This window comes from Chiloscyllium plagiosum, unplaced genomic scaffold (assembly GCF_037043375.1).
Source record: "Chiloscyllium plagiosum isolate Xiang-an unplaced genomic scaffold, Cpla_swu_hap1 HiC_scaffold_30, whole genome shotgun sequence".
In the NCBI taxonomy this organism is placed as follows: domain Eukaryota; kingdom Metazoa; phylum Chordata; class Chondrichthyes; order Orectolobiformes; family Hemiscylliidae; genus Chiloscyllium; species Chiloscyllium plagiosum.
The window spans coordinates 27,992,436-28,016,128 of record NW_028270168.1 but is presented as its reverse complement, the minus strand read 5'-3'; the positions used below and the strand labels follow the sequence as shown (position 1 = coordinate 28,016,128).

General features: G+C 42.5%; 1 long non-coding RNA gene across 1 annotated transcript in view; it reads left to right on the top strand.

Annotated features, from left to right (window-relative positions):
- The first annotated feature begins 3,771 nt into the window (after window positions 1-3,771).
- The window catches only part of LOC148142171 (uncharacterized), a 36,154-nt gene continuing 16,232 nt past the window's right edge, over window positions 3,772-23,693 (top strand). Inside the window, exon 1 of the long non-coding RNA XR_015752215.1 lies at window positions 3,772-3,883. This is a non-coding gene — a long non-coding RNA (uncharacterized LOC148142171). The remainder of the gene's footprint in view (window positions 3,884-23,693) is intronic.

Sequence of the window (23,693 nt, the reverse complement as noted above, 5' to 3'; positions counted from 1 at the left end):
CTGAGGTGTCAGTGGGTGAGCATTTTGGAGCCAGCGACCATAATTCTATTAGTTTTAAAATAGTGATGGAAAAGGATAGACCAGATCTAAAAGTTGGAGTTGTAAATTGGAGGAAGGCTAATTTTGATGATATTAGGCAAGAACTTCCAAAAGCTGATTGGGGGCAGATGTTGGCAGGTAAATGACTAGAAAATGGGAAGCTTTCAGAGATGACAGAACAAGAGTCCAGTGAAAGTATCTTCCTGTTAGGGTGAAAGCAAAGACTGATAGGTATAGAGAATGCTGGATGACTAAAGAAATTGAGGGTTTGGTTTAGAAAAACAAGGAAACATATGTTGAGGGTGGCACGGTGGCACAGTGGTTAGCACTGCTGCCTCACAGCACCAGAGACCCGGGTTCAATTCCCGCCTCAGGCGACTGACTGTGTGGAGTTTGCACATTCTCCCCGTGTCTGCGTGGGTTTCCTCCGGGTGCTCCGGTTTCCTCCCACAGTCCAAAGATGTGCAGGGTCAGGTGAATTGGCCATACTAAATTGCCCGTAGTGTTAGGTAAGGGGTAAATGTAGGGGTATGGGTGGGTTTCGCTTCGGTGGGTTGGTGTGGACTTGTTGGGCCGAAGGGCCTGTTTCCACACTCTAATCTAATCTAATCTAATCTATATGTCAGGTGTAGACATGATAGATCAAATGAATCCTTAGAAAGAGTATGAAGGCAGTAGGAGTATTCTTAAGAAGGAAATCAGGAGTGTAAAAAGGGGACATGAGATAACTTTGGTAAATAGAGTTAAGGAGAATCCAAAGGGCTTTTACTAATACAAATACAAAAGGGTAACTAGGGAGAGAATAGGGTCCCTCAAAGATCAACAAGGCAGCCTTTGTATGGAGCTGCGGGATATAGGGGAGAAACAAAACAAATATTTTGCATCAGTATTTACTGTGGAAAGGGTCATGGAAGATGCAGAATCTAAGGAAATAGATGGTGACATCTTGGAAAATGTCCATATTACAGAGGAGGAAGTGCTAGATGTCTTGAAATGCATAAAAGTAGATAATCCCCAGGACCTGAACTAGTGTAGTCTTGAATTCTGTGGGAAGCTTGGGAAGTGATTGCTGGGCCTCTTGCTGAGATATTTGTATCATCGATAGTCACAGCTGGGGTACTGGAAGACTGGAGGTTGGATAATGTGGTGGCACTGTTTAAGAAAGGTGTTAAGGACAATTCAGGGAACTATAGACCGGTGAGCCTAACATCAGTGGTGGGCAAGTTGTTGGAGGGAATCCTGAGGGAATGGATGCACATGTATTTGGAAAGGCAAGGACTGATTAGGGATAGTCAACATGGCACTGTGCATGTGAAATCATGTCTCACAAACTTGATTGAGTTTTTTGAAGAAGTAACAAAGAGAATTGATGTGGGCGGAGCAGCAGACATGATGTATATGGACTTCAGTAAGGCATTCAACAAGGTTCCCCATGGTTCAATCTCATGGAATACAGGTAAAACTAGCCATTTGGATACAGAACTGGCTAAAAGGTAGAAGACAGAGGAGGGGTGGTGGAGGGTTGTTTTCAGACTGGATGCCTGTGACCAGTGGAGTGCTACAAGAATCAGTGTTGGGTCCTCTATTTTTTGTCATTTATATAAATGATTTGGATGTGAGCATAAGAGGTACAGTTAGTAAGTTTGCAGATGACAACAAAATTGGAGGTTTAGTGGACAGCGAAGGAGGTTACCTCAGATTACAACAGGATCTTGATCAGATGAGCCAATGGGCTGAGGAGTGACAGATGCTGTTTCATTTAGATAAATGCGAGGTGCTGCATTTTGGAAAAGCAAACCTTAGCAGGACTTATACACTTAATGGTAAGGTCCTAGGGAGTGTTGCTGAACAAAGAGACCTTGGAGTGCAGGTTCATTGCTCCTTGAAAGTGGAGTCGCAGATAGATAGGATAGTAAAGAAGGCATTTGTTATGCTTTTCTTTATTGGTCAGAGAATTGAGTACAGGAGTTGGGAGGTCATGTTGCAGCTGTACAGGACATTGGTTAGACCACTTTTAGAGTATGGCATGCAATTCTGGTCTCCTTCCTATCAGAAGGATATTGTGAAACTTGAAAGGGTTCAGAAAAGATTTACGAGGATGTTGCCAGTGTTGGAGGATTTGACCCATAGGGAGAGGTTGAACAGGCTGGGGCTGTTTTCCCTAGAGCACTGGAGGCTGAGGGGTGACCTTTTAGAGGTTTATAAAATCATGAGGGGCATGGATAGAGTAAATAGACAAGGTCTAAAGGAGACCTAAGGGGCAAGCTTTTCACACAGAGGGTGGTACGTGTTTGGAATGAGCTGCCAGAGGAAATGGTGGAGGGAGGTACAATTGCAACATTTAAAAAGCATTTGGATGGGTATATGAGTAGGAAGGGTTTGGAGGGGTATGGGCCGGGTGCTGGCAGGTGGGATTAGGTTGGGATATCTAGTCAGCATGGACGGGTTGGACCAAAGGGTCTGTTTCCATGCTGTACATCTCTATGACTCTGTGACTCTATGACCAACAATAATTACTCCAATGGTTCTGAATCAGACTTGTGAAAAACCAAAGCCAAACTTTGTGAATAATAAATTCCAGACACAAGTTCTGTATCTCAAAAGAAGACCTAACATTTATTCAATACACAATAATATTAGCAGAGAAAATATTAAGCAACAAGGCAATCTGATTAATGTCTATGCTTTAATTCTGAACCATTTGTTTTCAGCCCCTATTCAAATAAAAGACTGTGGAAAATGAGATGTTGATCTTTGAACCTAAAGGAGAGAACATTTGTCGACAAAAATGACCCTGAGCTTCCAGTTGCTTGCCAATTCAACATACCATCATGTTCGCTGGCTGATATTTCTATCACAGGCCTGCTCCAAGCTCAAAGGACTGCAACATAAGGGTGGCATGGTGGCTTAGTGGTTAGCACTGCTGCCTCCCGGGACCTGGGTTCAATTCCTGCTTCAGGCAACTGTCTATTGCGTTTGCACATTCTCCCTGTGTCTGTATGGGTTTCCGCCTACATTCCAAAGATGTGCAGGTTAGGTGAATTGGCCATGCTAAATTGCCCGCAGTGATAGGTGCACTAGTCAGGGTGGGCTGCACTTTGGAGAGTTGGTGTGGACTTGTTGGGCCAAAGGGCCTGTTTCTACACTGTAGGGAATCTAAAATAAAAAATGTCATTTTCCACTTAGGGACCCTGCACCCTCTAGGATTCAACAATAACTTTCGAACTTGATTCCATTGTTCCATGTTTTTCCCCACCCCACACACAGCCCTGTTATTTAATGTTTTGTTTAGCACAGTCAACCATTCTAACATGCACCTAAGATCATTATCATATTATATGATATGGGTTGATTTCAGTAACACTCACCCATTTTCTCCTAATCATACCTTATTATCTCTTATTCAGCTTTTCTATGTTCTTACCTGCTATTCATAATCTCCTAGTTTATCTTCCTCTTTCATATCTCTCACTCTCTGGGCTCCGTCTTCACTTATCCACTCATCTCTCCCCTTCCCCCACCCCCAACATCAGTTTCAGCATAACTGCCACTTACTCCCAGCCGCTCTTCTGATGGAGAGTCACCAGACTCTAAACATTAATTCTGTTTTCTTTTCCCCACAGATGCTGCCAGACCTGGTGAATTTCTCCAGCAATTTATGTTTTTTGCTTCAGATCTATCATTCACAGTTTCTTTATTACCGTGGGAAATGACATCTTCATTTTTGTTGAGGTTTGGGAAGATTAAGCTGGATGACCTTCCCAATTTTACATCATGCTGCAAATTAGATTCATCCTCCTAGTCTTGACTCACTGTGTGTAATATTACTGGATACAAACTGAAGGTGAGGATTCATGTAGTTCCCATCTGCTTTATTAGAAAAACAATGAGAAGCTGTTTCACCTGTTAGTTTATGTTCCGAAATAGTTTTATGTTCATAGTGGAGAGATTCAAGATTTTGCTGAATTTGATTGTTTTACACCACGTTATTTGCCTGCTGTGTTCCAATCTCTGATGAAGTGCTATTTCCAACAAGGCAATACTGTTGAGCTTCTTCTCTTGTGGTGACCATTATTCCTTTCTAATGTGTTAATAAATACCTCAAACAGTTTGTTTTTGATTTTCCCATGTGTTGGGAAAATACATGTACTTCACACTAAGCAAGAAAGACATATACTGTTTGCATTAAGTACCTGTTGAACTCCGAATGCAATGACTCAAATTGCATGGGTTAATTGCACCGACAGACCATAGTGCTATTCGTTAGAGTAGACCACAAGAGAGATGTACATAAGAAAGTTTATCCATCCAGAAAGAATCAACAGTTTCTCCATTAGCCTCAATCTTAAAGGATTCCAATGGTTTTCCCTGGTCACCTCCTCTGAAATCCATTCAAATCAGAAATCACTTTTTCACATAAAAGCCAGTGAAACCTCGAACTCATTCCCCTGAAAGGTTATGGATGCTGAGTGCACTGAATTGAGATAAATCTTTATTAAGTAACAGGATCCAGAGATATTGAACAAAGAGAGGTAAATTGGATTGAATTACAGGTCAGCCATGATTAAATTCAATAATGGAACCTCCTCAGGCAGCTCAGTGGTCTATTTTTATTTCGATATTTCTATTCCATATCTCTGTCTGTAAAACTTCCTGATGTCAGTCTCACTTTCCTTTGATATAAACAGAAATGACTCAACAAATCTGGCAACATTTGCAAGTGGGAGTTAACATTTCAGATCAATGACCTTTTAGATATTTTTATTCAATCTGTTTAGATCTTAATGACACACCTCTGGAGCAGGTGTGACTTGGACCCAGCCTTCCAGCTCTGAGGAAGAGACACTACCACATCACCTCAAGAGTCCTCAATAAGCTTCCATTACAACTGGGAAAATTTAGAAATATAATAGGTTTTTAATTGATCGGATGGGGGATATTGCAAAAGAACTGAAGGGATTATCTGTGATCGGACAACAAAAAAGGAGACGTTAGGAGTCAAAAGAGTTCTGAGACGGAGCCAAAGGAAATTGTATTGGGACAAATAAAGAGACAAGAGATGTGTCCAGAGGAGATGTGAATGGCAGAATTATGACCAGTTACCTTTAGAGAGCAAAAACATGAGAAAAACATTAAGACAGAAAAGCTAAAAAATACAAACTAAAGGAAAGGATATTGCTGCAGAGATTACATTCAATTATTTCATTTTATGTTGAGTCAGAAGGTTGCAAAGTGATTAATTTTTCTCTTACTTATTTAAATTTATATTCTTACTGTTATGATTTGACCCATTCTTCACCTGGAACACTACAATGCTTCAGAGTGCACAGAGACAGTAACATTGCTTTGAAGTGCTTGTAATGTGAAATAGGCGGAGCTTTGTACAGTGTTCCTCAGCGGATGCTGCATTGAGGGATAGTGGATATGTGAGCTGTCCATTGAACAACTCCCAGCCTTGAATTTCACTGCACTCCCTTCAAAAACTGTTATGCAGGAACAACCCTTCCCTACACAGATGTGTGAAGACATCATCCATAAGGTATAAGTACAGAACAACCTGTACAGGCCAGACCCCGGGACATTGCCTTTAACCTTGGTGTTGTTCACATTACACTGTACTGCATTAGCAGCAATCTGCAGAGTTAAGGTTTAAGGATCCTTGATGGCTAAGTCTATCTGCTATCAAAGACTCGGTTGCTGGTGGGAGATTAGCTGTGCTTGATGACTGAAACTGCTTGTAACCTTAGGATATATGAAAATACTTTGCAAGTTAAAATGTATTTACAGAAGTGATTGGTTATTTACAATGATGTAGCATTATCTGCTAATTAAGTGCCTTCTGTTTGTTTATGTATACCTTTCCCACCTATGACATCCTGCTACAGATCTGCTTTAGCAGCAGGGATGGAGGGAACCCGTGGTCCGGGTGGCTCGGTTGACTCAAACGATTCGGGCAGTTGTACCTGTAGTGATTGTAACGAGGTTGGCTAGCTGGACCTCAGGAATAAGAGTTCCCCAATTGGGGCTATTAATCTGGTCCAGTCAGGGAGCTCTGGCTGACAGATCAAAAGGGGAGTATCAGAGATACTGTTCACTCTGAGAGCTGTCTCAGAATGAGGCAGTGCTGGAGTCAAGGAGTGTTAAGTGTAAATAAAGGGTGACTTGGTGACAAGATACTGGCCTGTATGGGGCAATTTCACTACCCTGCAGTCCTTCGGCTAAAGGGCCCAGACCTGCTGAAAGTGTCCTGCTCCAATTCAGTCCCATGCTCCTCAGTTTGTACTGCTGAAGGCTTTGGGATCGCAGATGGGGCAAGATGGTAGGGCAGGACACCTCAGAAGCACCCTGAGAAGAGGCTTCTGGGATGCCTATTTGTAAGTCTTATGACAGAAGTGCTCCTTTAACAAAGTGATGTTTTCCTTGTTTTTTTTTCAGCAAAGGTGTAAAAGACAAAGACTCCAAAAAGTCTAAGTTGAAGGGTTTAAGGGTCGGTTTGATTATAGTTAACACCTACTGCCTCAGGCAACACCTACTGCCTCAGGCTTTCAAGTGTTTGGTTAAAAAAATTACTTGTACAATGAAAGGGGAGTGTCCAGGTCTCCCAGCTCGGCTTTTCTCTGGTTAGGTTTGGGTGTTAGCAGTAGTGTTATAGAAGCTGCTGGACCCAAGAAGCAGGTCCAGGCTGTTACTCTCTCTCATGACATCTCTCCTGTAAGACCCTGTGTTCGATTTTACCTTTTGTGCCAAGGAGTTTTTTATGGGGAGTATCGCAAGGATTTGGAACAGCATCATTAAATTGGGATAATCTGTTGGGTTTTCAGATAGGTTAAGTTATTCTGCATTCTGTTCTCTTTCATTTATGTTTCATTCGGGAATCTTGTAAATGAAATTCTGTTTTGTTTAGAACAAAGTGGTTTTACCAGCAGCATTTCCCCTCGAATAACTGTGTTGCACCAACTTAAACAACTAGCAAAGTGAGGGTCTGGGCTACTTTCTTGAAATGTTTTGAGGGGGTCTGGCCTGGCTGATAACAGATTTTTTATGGGATTTGTTCTGTAGTTCCGATTATGGATTAGTGTTGTTTGATTCAAAGGCAGAGAGTGATAGGTGTGAGTGTCTTTTGATTCTGGCTGTTGATTTCGGTTAGTTTAAACAGTGCTTGGGATAGCAATAGCTCTTTCAGTCACCAAGAGTTTTCTGGGGGTGGAAGAAGTGACCTTAGGTGTATTGCAAAAGGTGAATAAGGCCAAGCTGTTGGGATTAGCAGACAAACTGGGGTTGGAGCTGCCTCATTCCATGAGGAAAAGAGACTTAATTACAGCAATAGCTCAGCATTTGCATTTGCTGGAAACACCATCAGAATCTTTAGAGACAGCTAAAATTCACTTGAAAATGAAGCAGCTTGAGTTAGAGACAAAATACAAGGAAAGGGCAACAGAAATGAAACAGTTGGAATTACAATTAAAAGCAGAAGAAAGAGAAAAAGAATGAACTATTTTAGCAGAACAAAAAGGAAAAAAAAAGGGAGCAGAGAAAGAGAGAGAGAGGAGAGAAAGAGGGAAGAGAGAAAAAAAAGAGAGAGAGAAAAGGGAGAAAGAGAGGGAGCTTGAACTTCAGAAATTGGCAGTTGGATAGGCAAGTCAGCTGAAAAGGATGGAGATGAAGGCTGAAGGTAAGCTAGGTGGGGAAGAGAGTGAGGATGACCAAATCCATGGTAGTCAAATGCCTGGTGAGAAACTGTTTAAATATATTCAAACATTCCCTAAATTTGATGAGAAGGATGTGGAAGCCTTTTTCATCTCATTTGGAAATGTTGGTAAACAAATGCAGTGGCCAGGTGGCAATGTGGATTTTGTTAATCCAAACAAAGCTTGTACATAGGGCTAGTGAGGTATTTGCATCGCTATCAGAGGAGATATCTGGGGCATATGAGAAGGTGAAGAAAGCCATCTTAAATGCAATATGAGCTTGTGCCTGAAGCCTACAGACGTTTCACGAATATAAGGAGGAACTCTGTTCAAACCTACGTTGAGTTTGAAAGGATCAAACAAAGTAATTTTGACAGGTGGACAAGGGCATTAAAAATAGAGCAAACCTATGACACTTTTAGAGGGACAATTATTGTGGTTCTGTTCGCCGAGCTGGAAGTTTTTGTTGCAAACGTTTCGTCCCCTGGCTAGGTGACATCCTCAGTGCTTGGGAGCCTCCTGCGAAGCGCTTCTTTGATGTTTCCTCCGGTGTTTATAGTGGTCTGTCCCTGCCAATTCCGGTTGTCAGTTTCAGCTGTCCGCTGTAGTGGTTGGCATATTGGGTCCAGGTCGATGTGTTTGTTGATGGAGTTTGTGGATGAATGCCATGCCATCTTAAATGCAATAGGTGATTAAGGCTGAGACACTGGAATTATCAGACAAGCTGGTGTTGGAGCTGCCTGCTTCCAGGAGAAAAGGAGAGATAATTGCAGCAATAGATCATCATTTACATTTCATGGAAACGCCATCAGAATCTTTAGAGACGGCTAAAATTCAATTGAAAATGAAGCAGCTTGAATTAGAGGTAAAAGTCAAGGAAAGGGCAGCAGAAATGAAACGGTTTGAATTACAATTAAAAGCAGAGGAAAGAGAGAGAGAGAAGAGAGAGAAAAGGAGAGAGGGAAGAGGAAGAAAGAGAGAAAGCTTGAATTTAAGAAATTGACACTTAAATAGGAAAATCAGCTTAAAAGGATGGAGATGAAGGGAAGAGAGTGAGGATAAGCAAACTCAGGGTAGCCAAAGGCCTGGTGTGGATCTATTTAAATATATTCATGCATTGCCTAAATTTAATGGGAAGGATGTGAAAGCCTATTTTTTTATCTCATTTGAAAAGGTGGTTAAACAAATACAATGGCCAATGACCATGTGAGTTTTGTTGATGCAAACTTGTAGGTCGAGCTAGTGAGGTATTTGCATCACTATCAAAGAAGGTATCTGGGGAGTATGAGGAGGTGAAGAAAGCCATCTTAAATGCAATATGAGCTTGTGCCTGAAGCCTACAGACGTTTCACGAATATAAGGAGGAACCCTGTTCAAACCTACGTTGAGTTTGAAAGGATCAAACAAAGTAATTTTGACAGGTGGACAAGGGCATTAAAAATAGAGCAAACCTATGACACTCTTAGAGGGACAATTATTGTGGTTCTGTTCGCCGAGCTGGAAGTTTTTGTTGCAAACGTTTCGTCCCCTGGCTAGGTGACATCCTCAGTGCTTGGGAGCCTCCTGCGAAGCGCTTCTGTGATGTTTCCTCTGGTGTTTATAGTGTTTAGGACTATATAGTCCTAGGACTCATAACGGCACACAAACCAACAGCCAAGCTCAGACAACAACTCACCAGAACGAAGGACCCGATACCCAACATGAGCAAGACGAATGTAGTATACAAAATACCATGCAAGGACTGCACTAAACACTATATAGGACAAACAGGAAGACAGCTAACAATCCGCATACATGAACATCAACTAGCCACGAAATGACACGACCAGCTATCCTTAGTAGCCACACACACAGACAACAAGCAACATGAATTCGACTGGGACAACACTACTATCATAGGGCAAGCCAGACAGAGAACAGCCAGGGAATTCCTAGAGGCATGGCATTCATCAACAAACTCCATCAACAAACACATCGACCTGGACCCAATATACCAACCACTACAGCGGACAGCTGAAACTGACAACCGGAAGCGGCAGGGACAGACCACTATAAACACCGGAGGAAACATCAAAGAAGCGCTTCGCAGGAGGCTCCCAAGCACTGATGATGTCACCTAGCCAGGGGACGAAACGTTTGCAACAAAAACTTCCAGCTCGGCGAACAGAACCACAGCAACGAGCACCCGAGCTACAAATCTTCGCACAAACTTTAAGGGACAATTATTTTGGAGGAGTTCAAAAATTCACTTCCTGAAGTGGTGAGAAGTCATGGGGAAGAGCAGAGAGTTAAAATGGCAAAATTAGCAACTGAAATGGCTGCTGATTAAGAGTTGGGCCATAAATCAAAGTTTACCTTCCAAAGTCAATTTCAATCCGCGAGGGATAGAGATTGGGGAAAAGAGAAATTCTCACGTGGAAAGGCAAAGGTAGGTCTTGGTGGAGATTGTAAAGATAACTTACCACAGGGTAAAAAGGAAACCATTGAAGGGGAACGAGAAGTTCAATGCTCTGGTGTTTTTATCTGCACTAAAGTAGGCCACATGAGATCACAGTGTTGGTGGGTTAGGAAAAGCATTGGGAAGCCAGATGTAGGAAAACAGGATAAGATAGTGAATTTTGTTGGAGTGGTAACAGAAAGCACAGTGGAGGCTAGAAAGCTGCATCAGAGTGTACAACCTGGTAGGATGTTGATTAAGGAGGAAGTGTCAGACCTTCTTAAACCATTTAAGGAGCAGGTAAAAAGGTTACAATATTAGGAGATACGGAATCCTCTCAATCTGTGATGCAGGAAGATGAGGAGATATGTACCTCAGAAGGACTATTGCCAGAAAAGGTGCTTGTAAGAGGAATTCACAGTGAGACAAGAAGGGCTCAGTTTGGTGAGTGAGGTTAGAGTGTCCAGTGAAGAGTGGAGAAGTCATGGCAGGAGTAGTGGACAAACTCTCAGCTCCAGGAATACAATTTGTCCTTGCTAATGATATAGCTGATTCACCAGTAGGAGTGCTGCTTACTGTGGTTAAAAAACAAGTGGAAACTCAGTCAACTGAAGTATTGCAAGACACATATCCTGGGAGTTTTCCTGACTTGGTAACGAGGTCACAAAGTCACCAGTTGAAACAGGAGAGACCAAAGAGTCCAAGTAAGAAAGTAGAAGTAGAATTAGCAGAGACCCTGTTTGATCATAGAGTCATAGAGATGTACAACATGGAAACAGAATCTTTAGTCCAACCCGTCCATGCCGACCAGATATCCCAACCCAATCTAGTCCCACCTGCCAGCACCCGGCCCATATCCCTCTAAACCCTTCCTATTCATATACCCATCCAAATGCCTCTTAAATGTTGCAATTATACCAGCCTCCACCACTTCCTCTGGCAGCTCATTCCATACACATACCACCCTTAGTGTGAAAATGTTGCCCCTTAGGTCTCTTTTATATCTTTCCCCTCTCACCCTAAACCTATGCCCTTTAGTATGGTTGACACAAGGTAGGAGCAGTCAGTTGACACAGTAGAAATCTTTAGCTCAGACAAATTAACTGAGTTACAGCAGAAAGATGAAAATTTAAAGCAATTGTATCAAAAGGCATACACAGAAAAAAAATCTGAATGTATCCCTGAACATTGGCAGTTGGCTATAGAAAGGAGATGTTGCAAGTGGCTCCTGAGCTATCTCTAGGTAGTGAGAAAAACACAAGCTAAAATACAAAAACATTTTACTGGCCTGAACTACACAAGGATATAGTTGAATTTTGCCAGACATGTCATACATGTCAGGTACTTAGAAAACCACAGGCAGTAATAAAACCCGTACATTTATATCTATTCCTGCATTTGAGGAACCTTTTACAAGAGTCTTAATTGATTGTTGAAACTTTATTGCTGGAACAGCACAGCAGGTCAGGCAGCATCCAGGGAACAGGAGATTCGACGTTTCGGGCACAGGCCCTTCTTTCCTGAAGAAGGGCCTGTGCCCGAAACGTCGAATCTCCTGTTCCCTGGATGCTGCCTGACCTGCTGTGCTGTTCCAGCAATAAAGTTTCAACTTTGATCTCCAGCATCTGCAGACCTCACTTTCTCCTCTTAATTGATTGTGTAGGACCCCTACGAATGTAGTGGATGTGTCCACTAGTTTTCCAGAGGCCGTTCCATTACGCAATGTCACAGCTAAAAGGATTGTAGAGGAATTGCTCAAATTTTTCACTGGGGATGGACTATCCAGAATACAATCAGATTGAGACAATCTTCACATCAAACTTAATTATGGAAGTTTTTGACAGCTTAGGAATAAAACAATTCAAATCTACTGCATACCATCCAGAATCACAGGGAATGCTAGAAACGGGGCACCAGACATTAAAGACCATGTTGAGGGCTTATTGTCAACACTATCCAGATGATTGGGACAAGGAACTCAGTTGTACTTTTAGTAATCAGAAATGCACTAAATGAATTGACCAAATTCAGTCCACTTGAATTAGTTTTTGGGCACGAAGTGAGGGGAATTGATGAAGGAGAAATTGGTAAGTCAGAATATTTGGACTATTTGTCAAATTTTCAGGAATAATTAATTAGAGTGAGGGAGTTGGCTAGACAGCATTTAAAAGAATCACAGCATACAATGAAACAGGAAGCAGACAAGAAATCAAAAACTTGCAATTTTGCTATTGGAGATAAGGCGTTAGTGTAACTTCCAGTGATATGTGAATCTTTAAAAGCAAGGCTTAGTTGACCTTATCAAGTTGAAAGGAAATTGAGTGAGGTGAACTGTAGATTCCCTACAGTGTAGAAACAGGCCCTTCGGCCAACAAGTCCACACCAACCCTCTGAAGAGTAACCCAGCTAGATCCATTCCTTTTGACTAATGCACCTAACACAATGGGCAATTTACCGTGGCCAATTCACATGACCTGCACATCTTTGGATTGTGGGAAGAAACCAGAGCACCTGGAGGAAACCCATGCAGACACAGAGAGAATGTGCAAACTCCACACAAACGGTCACCCAAGGCTGGATTCGAACCTGGGACCCTGGTGCTGTGCCACCTATTTGATTTGATAAGGACACCAGACAGGAAGAAATCTCACAGTGTGTGTCATGTGAAAATGCTCAAAAGGTGTTTTGACAGTGAAGGAAAGCAAGAGGAGAAGGTGTTAATGATTACAGCACAGAAGGAAGAACCAAGCTCAGAGGATTCTGAATTGGACATTCCTCAAATCAAATTGGACAATGAGGAAGTTGCCAAAAATTGGGATAAATAATTGAGTTACCTTCCAGAGGAAAATTGAAATGACCTGAAAGAATTATTGCTATCGCAAGGGAGATATTTGGAAATAAACTGAGAAGTACTAACCCAATTATGCATGATGTAGAGATAGAAGATGCTGTTCTGATTAAGCAATATCCTTATCAGCATAACCCTCTAAAGTTGGCACAGGTTCAAAAGGAGATAGAGCGCATGCTCCAAGATGACATAACCGAAGTGAGTTACAGTGCTTGGATCTCACCCATAGTCATGGTGCCAAAACCAGATGGTACACAACGGTTATATGTGTGGACTATTGCAAAGTCAATGCCACTACAAAGACTAATGTATATCTGATTTTGTGTTTGGAAGACTGTGTTGAAAAGGTAGAACAAGCAACATATATTTCTAAGTTGGACTTGCTCAGAGGATACTGGCAGGTATCTTTGTCAGAAAGAGCGAAGACAATTTCGGCTTTTGTAATGCCAAAGAGACTGTATCAATTTAAAGTTATGCCATTTGGTATGAATAATGTGCTAGCACATTCGAGAGACTAGTCAATAAGTTCACTGCCAGATTACCAACTGTGTAGATAACCTGGTGGTTTTTAGTCTCACATGGAAGGAATATTTGCAATATTTATCAGATTTGTTCGATCAACTTCAGGAGGCAGACTTGTTGATAAACCGAGCTAAAAGTGAATTTGCCAAACCTGAGTCACATTCCTGGGCCATGTTATTGGACATGGACAAATGGCCCCACAGGATGCTAAAACCAAGGTAATTGAGGAGTTTTCCATACCATTCACAAAAAAGAGCAGTACTACGATTCCTGGAATTGAATGGATTTTATAAAAAATTCGTACCAAAGTTTAGCAGTGTGGCTGTTCCACTCACTGAATTGCTAAAGAAAGGCAAGAAGTTCCAGTGGACAGCAGACTGTCAGAAGTCACTTGACAGCCTGAAAGCTGTGCTAACCGCTGTTCCAGTATTAGTTACACCTAATTATGCAAAAACATTCAAAGTGGCGATCGACAGAATGATGTGGGTGAGGGTGCTGTGCTCTTGCAAGAAGATGATGAGAAGATAGAAAGTCCTATCATGTATTTCTCCAGGGAACTGAATATTTATCAGCAAAAATATTCAATGGTTGAGAAAGAGACTTTGACCTTGGTGTTGGTGTTCCAACATTTCAATGCTTATGTTCCCAGTAACATATTTGAGACAATCGTATACACTGATCATATCCCTCTGAAGTTTCTGGAGAAATTTAAGGACAAAATTACCAGACTGTTTAGATGGAGCTTGTTGTTGTAGCCATTCAATTTGAACATTGTGCGTGTGGCAGGACAAGAAAGCGTGATTGCCGGCATATTGTCAAAACTCAAATGAGAAACAGAGGCATTTGGTGGCAGTACAACAGACTGAAACAGAATGTATTGTGCATGTTTATAGTCAATGTAATGTGTATGTTGAACATAGTACATAGAACAGTTCAGAGCAGTACAGACCCTTCGGCCCTCAATGTTGTATCGACCTGTGAAACCAATCAGAAGCCCATTTCATCTACACTATTCCATTTTCATCCATATGTTTATCCAATGACCATTTAAATGTCCTTAAATTTGGTGAGTCTACTACTGTTGAAGGCAGTGCATTCTACACCCCTACTACTCTCTGAGTTAAGAACCTACCTTTGACATCTATCCTATGTCTATCACCCCTCAATTTAAAGCTAGGTTCCTTCATGCTCGCCATCACCATCCAAGGAAAAAGGCTCTCACTGTCCACCCTATCTAATCCTCTGATCATCTTGTATGTCTCCATTATGTCACCTCTCAACCTTCTTCTCTCTAACGAAAACAGCCTTCTCCCTCAGCCTTTCCTCATAAGACCTTCCCTCCATACCAGGCAACATCCTGGTAAATCTCCTCTGAGCCCTTTCCATTGCTTCCACATCCTACCTACAATGCAGCGACCAGAACTATATGCAATAATGCAAATGCAGCTGCGCCAGAGTTTTATACAGCTACAGTTTGATCTCATGATTCCAAAACTCAATCCCTCTACCAATAAAGCTAACATGCCCTATCACCTTCTTAACAACCCTAACAATCTGGGTGGCAACTTTCAGGGACAATGAGATCTCCCTGCTTATCTGTAGATAAGAATCTACCAAGAATCTTATCATTAGGCCAGTACTCTGCATTCCTGTTAGTCCTTCCAAAGTGAATCACCTCACACTTTTCCACATTAAACTCCATTTGCCACCTCTCAGCCAAGCTCTGCAGCTTATCTATGTCCCTCTGTAACCTGCAACATCCTTCGTCACTATCCACAACTCCACCAATCTTCGTGTCATCCGCAAATTTACTAACCCATCCTTCTAAGCCCTCATTCAGGTCATTTATAAAAATGAAAAACGTCTGTGGTCCCAGAACAGGTGCTTGTGGTACACCACTGGTAACTGAACACCAAGATGAACATTTCCCATCAACCACCACCCTGTGTCTTTTTTCAGCTTGCCAATTTCTGATTCAAACCACTAAATCACCCTCAATCCCATGCCTCTGTACTTTCTGCAATGGCCTACTGTAGGGAAGCTTATCAAACCCTTTACTAAAATTCATATACACCACCTCATGTCTCATCTGTACTTAAGCCTTCTTCTTCCGCTTAACAAGATGTTCAACCTCTTTGGTAAACCACGGTTCCCACACGCGATAATTTCCTCCCTGCCTGATAGGTACATACTTATCAAGGACACACAGTCACTGTTCCTGGAAAAAGTTCCAACTTTCAATTGTGTCCATCTCCAGCAGTTTCTTTCTCCATCTTATGCATCCTAAATTTTGTCTAATTGCATCATAATTGCCTTTTCCCCAGCTATAACTCTTGCCTCATGGTATATATCTATTCCTTTCCATCACTAAAGTAAAACTAACCAAACTGTGGTCAGTATCACCAAAGTGCTCACATATCTCCAAATGTAACACTTGGCCTGGTTCATTACTCAGTACCAAAGCCAATGTGGCCTCGCCTCTTGTTGGCCAATTTACACACTGTGTCAGGAAAACCTCCTGCACACATTGGACAAAAACTGACCCTAAGGTACTTGAACTATCATGTTTCCAGTCAATATTTGGAAAGTTCAAGACCCCATAACAACTACCTTGTTACTTTCGCTCTTATCCAGAGTCATCTTTGCAATCATTTCCTCTACACCTCTGGAATGGTTCAGAGGCAAAGAACTTTTTGTTGTGGTGTACTAACAATTTAAGATTAAGAAATTTTAAAATGAAGCCATTTTTGAATATTGATGATTCATTTTTTTAAGCACAGAAGTGTGACAGAGCTGCCCCATTAAGGTGATGTTACCCTTGGGTTTTTTTTCAGGAGGTCATAAAAGACACAAACTCAAAAAGTCTACATTGAAGGGTTTCAGGGCCAGTTTGATTATAACTAACAGATACTGCCTCAGGCAACAGGCTTTCAAGTCTTTGGAAAAGAACAACTTGTACAATGAAAGGGGAGTGGCCAGTTCTTCCAGCTTTCCTCTGATTTTGGTTTAGGTGTTAGCAGTAGTTTTGTAGAAGCTGCTGGACCCAAGCAGACCCAGGCTGGTACTCTCTCGCATGAGATCTCTCCTGAAAGACCCTGTGTTCGATTTTACCTTTTGTGCCAAGGGGTATTTATGGGGAGTGTTGCAAGGATTTGGAACAGCATCATTAAGTTGGGATAATCTGTTGGGTTTTCAGATAGGTTAGGTTATTCAGTATTCTCTTCTCTTTTATGTGTGTTTCATTTGGTAATCTTGCAAATAAATTGTTTAATATTAAGTGGTTTGACCAGTGGCATTTCTCCTGGAATATCCACATTACCCTTGCTTAAAATAATTAGCAAAGTTAGAGCCTGGGCTACTTTCTTGAAATGTTTTGAGGGGCTCTGGCCTGGTCTGTAATACTCTCTACATCCCTGTGGATGCCTCATCACCTTATCATTGATACCATCACTTGGATGATAGAGTGCAGGTCAGAGCCCATGTCTGACAATCACCAAGCATTACATGGGATCCAGGTGTCCATGGCAGCTCCCACCCCTACTGCACAGACAGCCAGGCTGTCACATGTCAGAATCACTACAATATTGAGAATATTCAAGAACTCAGGATTGAGAACAATGGAGTAAGTCACTTATTGATGAGGACATGGGCACATCTTCTGCCTGGGGCTGAGCATGTGCCTGGTCTTTGGCTTCCTCTGCGTGTCAGAGACTACAGTTGTTACCTCCCCACTGGCCGTGGAAACCTATCAGTGATGTAATCATAATAAAATGCTCCCAAATCTGTACTAGATAGAATACCTACCAAGATAAAAGCCTCTGAGCTGTTGGAGGGTGCAGGTAAATGCTTTGCCAATGGATCCTCAGCATGTTCAGTGGCTTCGTCATCTGATGTGGAAGTGGAGCTAGGAGTCTATAGTGGAGGTATATTCCTTACGGACATTTCCTGGGTACCATTAGTGCCTGCCTAAGAGAAGACAAGAAATTAACTGGAGAGGATAGAAAAGCTTGTGCAGAGTCAGAATGAGGGAGCTCTGGTGGTAATGGTGGAAAAGCATAGCATTGGTTTGGTTGCTCACCAATGCCTTCTCCTCAGCAAATGAATGGTAATTTTCTTCCTCAGGTAACTCCACCATCTTCCTCAGGTAACTCCACTTATGTCCATCAACTATCAGCAGAACACACCTCTCATCCCCCACTCCTCTCCTTGTCCAGTTGTGGGCCATGTTTCCTACAATGCGATAAAAGGTTTGAAGATTATGGAAGTGGATTCAAGAGCAGTGAATGAATTTGCATGATCAGTAAAGGTGGTGAGGTCTCCCCATTGAAGTGAGTAGAAGGTAGGGCATGAGATAGGAAGAGTTAGCAGTTTGGGAGGATGAGGGTGGGTGAGAATCATTGTGTGAACATGATGATTACAATGCTAAGGGGTGTAATCGATGTACCTTGGTGAAATTCACCAAAGCTCCATGGACAGCACCTTCCAAATCCTTGACCATTTCCAACTAGAAGGACAAAGGCAGTAGATAAATTGGAACACCACCAACTGCAAATTTCCTTCCAAGCCACTCCCACTGCTAACTTGGAAATATATCACCGTTCTTTCAGTGTTGCTCAGTCAAAGTCTGAGAAATCCCTCTCTAATGGCATTGTGAATTAACCCTTAGCAGGTGGACAGCAGCAATTCAAGGCGGCACGGTGGCACAGTGGTTAGCACTGCTGCCTCACAGCGCCGGAGACCTGGGTTCAATTCCCACTTCAGGTGACTGACTGTGTGGAGTTTGCATGTTCTCCCTGTGTCTGGGTGGGTTTCCTCCGGGTGCTCCGGTTTCCTCCCACAGTCCAAAAATGTGCAGGTCAGGTGAATTGGCCATACTAAATTGCCCGTAGTGTTAGGTAAGGGGTAAATGTAGGGGTATGGGTGGGTTGTGCTTCGGTGGGTCAGTGTGGACTTGTTGGGCCGAAGGGCCTGTTACCACACTGTAAATAATCTAAACATCTAAAAAAAAAAGCCGCTCATCATCACCACCTCTTCAAGGGTAACTAGGGACAGGCAATAAATGCTGACCAGTCAATAATGCCCACATCCCACAAGTGACTGAAAGAAATGATGCACATGAAGTGGTAGATTTGAAATGAATGGTGGCTCAGAGTCTAAGAGGCAGCAGAGGGAAGATGGTGCTGCTTACCTTAGTGAAGCACAGAATGTTATTGACCTTCTTAGAGCGCTGCTTCAAACACAAGGCACTGAGCCAAGCTGCTATCTCTTCCCAAGCTGTTTGGTGGTGTGGGCCTCTTTCTGTGCTCTGCTGGAAAAAGGAAAGACCTTTTCTTGTCTCACAATCCTTCTCCAGGAAGGGGAGAGTAGGGCTTGGCTTTCTTCTGTGACACCTGGGCGGCATGGTGGCACAGTGGTTAGCACTGCTGCCTCACAGCGCCAGAGAACAGGGTTCAATTCCCGCCTCAGGCGACTGTGTGGAGTTTGCACATTCTCCCTGTGTCTGTGTGGGTTTCCTCCGGGTGCTCTGGTTTCCTTCCACAGTCCAAAGATGTGCAGGTCAGGTGAATTGGCCATGCTAAATTGCCCGTAGCCTTAGGTAAGGGGTACATGTAAGGGTATGGGTGGGTTGCGCTTCGGCGGGGCGGTGTGGACTTGTTGGGCCGAAGGGCCTGTTTCCACAATGTAAGTAATCTAATCTAATCTAACCTGTGAGAGTTTAGTGGTGAGCAGCAGCTCTCTGTCCTGGCTTGCAGAGTTGAAAGTGGAGTCCTGCTGGGATTTAAATAGAAAGCCAGAGATGTGGAAAATGGAAGATTGCAGAAGTGATGAGAACTTTAATCTCACTTGCTATAAGATTCACTGAGCAACATGCCCAACACCGGATCGCACAATTAATGAGGTGACAAACAGTAGGTTGGAAATAATGGTGGAAATAATACCATGAAACTCACTCACCACCAGACTTTAACTGTAAGTGGGAAAACTCCCTGTGCTTTCTTTCATCTTTACATCAACATTCCTTGAATTTCATTTTTAACAGGTGAGCAAAGACACTTATTCTGAATGCTTGCAGTACACAAACAGGTTCTGATGAATTCATCTAGCTACGGTTGCAACTCTTGACACCTTGCCTGTGCAAGCAAAATGAGATATTTATTTCAATAGATGACTAAAATACTGCTTCCATTTAGAAAGCATATTAGAGGAAATGTTTTAAAGTATATCATGTTATGAATTACTTTTGGAATGACTATTATGCAGAAAAAGCCAAGTGCCTTAGAAGAATTTCCCACCTATCTATGATGGGATTCCAATCTGCATATAGGTAAGTAAATTAATCTTCTCCTCACATGATTTAACTTGGCAATAAACCTAACGTTAATTCTAATTCTTAAGGAAATTTCAGTGTAAATCCTGAAAACTTCAATTGATTTGTGTAAATGTAGGATAGCTCTGGGGCTAAAATAAGGCTATAATCACTTGAAATTATAAATATAAACCACAAATCAGAAACTAGATTTTGTGGGTGCAAAAGTTGGTCAGCATGCAAAAAAGGTGCAGGCATTAGAGTGTGTGACAGACTGCTGACTCAGCCTTCCAATGCAAGCAGCATGCAAACTTTATGCTACCAGTTCACTTACACATTTTCATGCACAATCAACACTGTATGTGCTATTGAATAGTTATGCGCCTAAAGAGAGGGCACTAAATTGTGGGAGGCTAGCATGAGGTAAAGTTATCATGCAGGGCTTAAAGCCACAAGGCAGGTGTGCTTTGACTGATGCAACTTTGTCAAAATTTGACCTAGGAAAGGCAAAAGTGTGGCACTGTGACATTGAGAATGGGCTCCAAGGGTCTCTGACACAGCACTTGGAGACAGAGCTGGAGGCGTTGAAGAGGAGAGAGAGATCCTCTATCTATGGGAAAGAGGAGGCCTTTGGGACAGAAAGCACAAAGGCAGCAAAAGCAGATAACCATCGTGGTCAGTGTGTAACTGGAGGACATGGGTACAGTGCCATAAGAAGTCCAATGACCTCACAAGGTTGATCAAGTTCATCTTCAAAGGTCATATCTTACCAATGGAACTACTGCTCTCACACATCACTGATTCGACTATCCCCTTCACCCACCCAATCCAATCACCAACAACTGTAATTCATATATCACATCCATAAATCACTTCAGACTTAACTGCACATATTGACAGCAATTCAATCAAATCAGGCACATTCTCCATACCACTCACCCAAACACACTCTCCTCCTCCTCTCACAGACCAAAGTGGTACACAGGTGTAGACTATAGCACCTCAACAGCAGACAGCTGACATGACCTCATGTCCTCACCCTGAGAGAGGAGACAATGCTCTCCACCACTGGGGTGGCCTTGACTGAGGTCATGGCCAGCAGCAAAGCTAAAACCAATGAAAATGACATTCTGATCATATCTGATTTCCCCTCTCACATCCCAATCTCCTCTTATCCCTATTTCATTTACATTGTGTTCAGTTCTGGTCACCCTACTATATGAAAGATACAGAGGCTTTGGAGAGGGTGCAACGAAGGTTTACCAGGATGCTGCCTGGACTGGAGGGCTTGCCTTATGTAGAAAGGTTGAATAAGCTTGGACTTTTCTCTCTGGAGAGAAGGAGGAAGGGAGGAGACCTGATCGAGGTATACAAGATAATGAGAGGAATAGATAGGGCCAATAATCAGAGACTTTTCCCCAGGGCAGGATTGACTGGTACGAAGGGTCATAGTTTTAAGATATTAAAGGAAAGGTATAGAGGGGACATCAGAGGTAGGTTCTTTACTCAGACAGTTGTGAATGCATGGAATGCATTGCTAGTGGTGGTGGTGGAAGCAGAGTCATTAGGGACATTTAAGCGACTGCTGGATATGCACATGGATAGCAGTGAGTTGAGGGATGCATAGGTTAAGTTTTTATATTTTACATTAGGTTTAAATCTCAGCACAACATTGTGGACCTAAGGGCCTGTTCTTTGATGTACTTTTCTATGTTCTATGTTCTATAAGCTGTAGATAGTTTAAACATACACTTACTTATCCACGCCTCCTCTCCCTGCAACCTTATTTTTATACTTTTCCTTGTGATAATACACCTGAACTGTAACTCAGCTGACAGCAGTGCAGGAACAAAAAATGGGGAACAAGAAGGCACAGGTAAAGGAAATACTTTATACACTCACACTTGCAACAATTGCTGTAGATACTGGCAAAGCCTGTACTCTATGGGAGAGCTTAGAGATAGAATTTGCACTAGACATGGGTGGCTTGTTGTCAGGACATAAACACTGGAGGATGCCATTGCATTAAAGTGGCAGTGAACTTGCATGAAGACTTTGATGGGGTGAGCTTTGTTGTGATAGCATTTGAAGAGAGAATATGCTAACTAGCAAGCAACCAGGATGTAGAACACGTGACCAGTGGAGGAATTATAACTCTTTTCTCGTGATAGCAGTACCTCCACTTTAAAACTGAACCAACTCACTGAGCAATTCTTTAACCTGTCTTCAAATAAATAGAATCTTTATTTGGGGTTCCAGTTCTGGTACGAAATTGGTTAGTGTGTGTTAAGCCATCATAGAAAGACAGTAGACTGATGGGTAAGCACTCAACATGTCTGATGCATTGATGGGCATGCCAAAAAGGTTGCAATCACTATCAAGGAGCATCCAAGTGTCCAGAACCTGGTTCATGGTTTGATGCAGAGCTTGGAGCCCACCCTTTCCATCATGAGAACAGCAACCAACTCCATTGGCTCCAGACCCAACTATGATGCAGGGTTTGAAGACTAATGTAATACCTTTCACTGCAGCACAAGCTGAAGCCGCCCACTGTCTGAGAGCTGCAGTAGAAGCTCAGACTGAAGTCATACAAGCTCAGCTTGTTACCCTGCAAGTTCTGACTGCTGTCATTATTTCTGCATATATCAGTGCTCTAACGGGATTGTAGGACCTCACAGCAGATCAGTCGGATCACTGAGGTGCTGCCTTGGAGTGTTACAGTGGTTCAGTGGAGAATGTGGGACTCTGCTGTTCTCTCTCAGCGTGACAGTATTTGTCCTTCCACCACTGCTTCGCTGCCAGTGCTCTTGCTTGCTGCCACCCATATTGAGGACAAGAACTTTCTACATCACCCACAAGATCCTCTGGAGTCTCTCTCACTGAACGTCAGCTGTCTGTGACCAAAATAGCTGGAGTCATTAGATAACATTGCAGAAACTCAGAAGCAGGTCAAAGCACACGATAAACATGGCAGAAAGGGAATGCACGGGAGGTTTACATGTAAGACTGGATAGTTTGGTTTATGAGGTCGGTTTGGAATTCTAATGGTTTTTATTTCCCCATTTGCTGTCAAGAGGATCCTCTGATGGGCAGCAACACAGGGATGGTGATTGACTGGTTATGAATGGAAGTACCGGAGCTCAGGAGAAATTGCAGAATCTCACAACAGCATAGCAATATTTACTGAAGGTGTTTGGAATTTTAGCATTTGGCACCATTTAATAGTCACATTGTTATGAATAATGTGACTCACTCCAGCACTCACTCCAACAATCCTACCTGGTTAAACTGCACAACAGCTATTTGCAACCTGTTTGAACTAAAATCAATACTATGTATCTTTTTGCACCAGCATTAATTTTCTGAAGATTGCTGACATGAGCAGATACACTCTCAATGCAGATTTGCATTTGCAAAATCACTCTCTCTCTCTTTCATTCCTGAAGATGTTTTTATATCATAGCCCTGGGTCAGTGACCATGCCTTTACATCTGACTCAGAAGCCTGTCTGTTCAAGTCTCAGTCCAAAACCCTGAGCACATAATTCACACTGGCACTCCAGTGTAGCTTAGTGGGAATGCTGCACAGTCACTCAAGCTGCCTCTCGGAAGAGAAGATAACCCAAGGTTCCATCTTCGCTCTAAGACACAGTCAGCTTCTATTGTACTGTTCTAAGAGCAAAGTCAATCTGATGTCCTGGTCATTATCTGTCTCTGCACCAACATCATTAAAGTAAGTTACCTGATCATTATGTTATGGTCGCAGACGATGATCGCAAATCAGATTCCAGAGTGAAACCTGGCCTGATAGATTGTAACTTTTAATTTTGTTATTTGTTGCTGTGATGGTCAG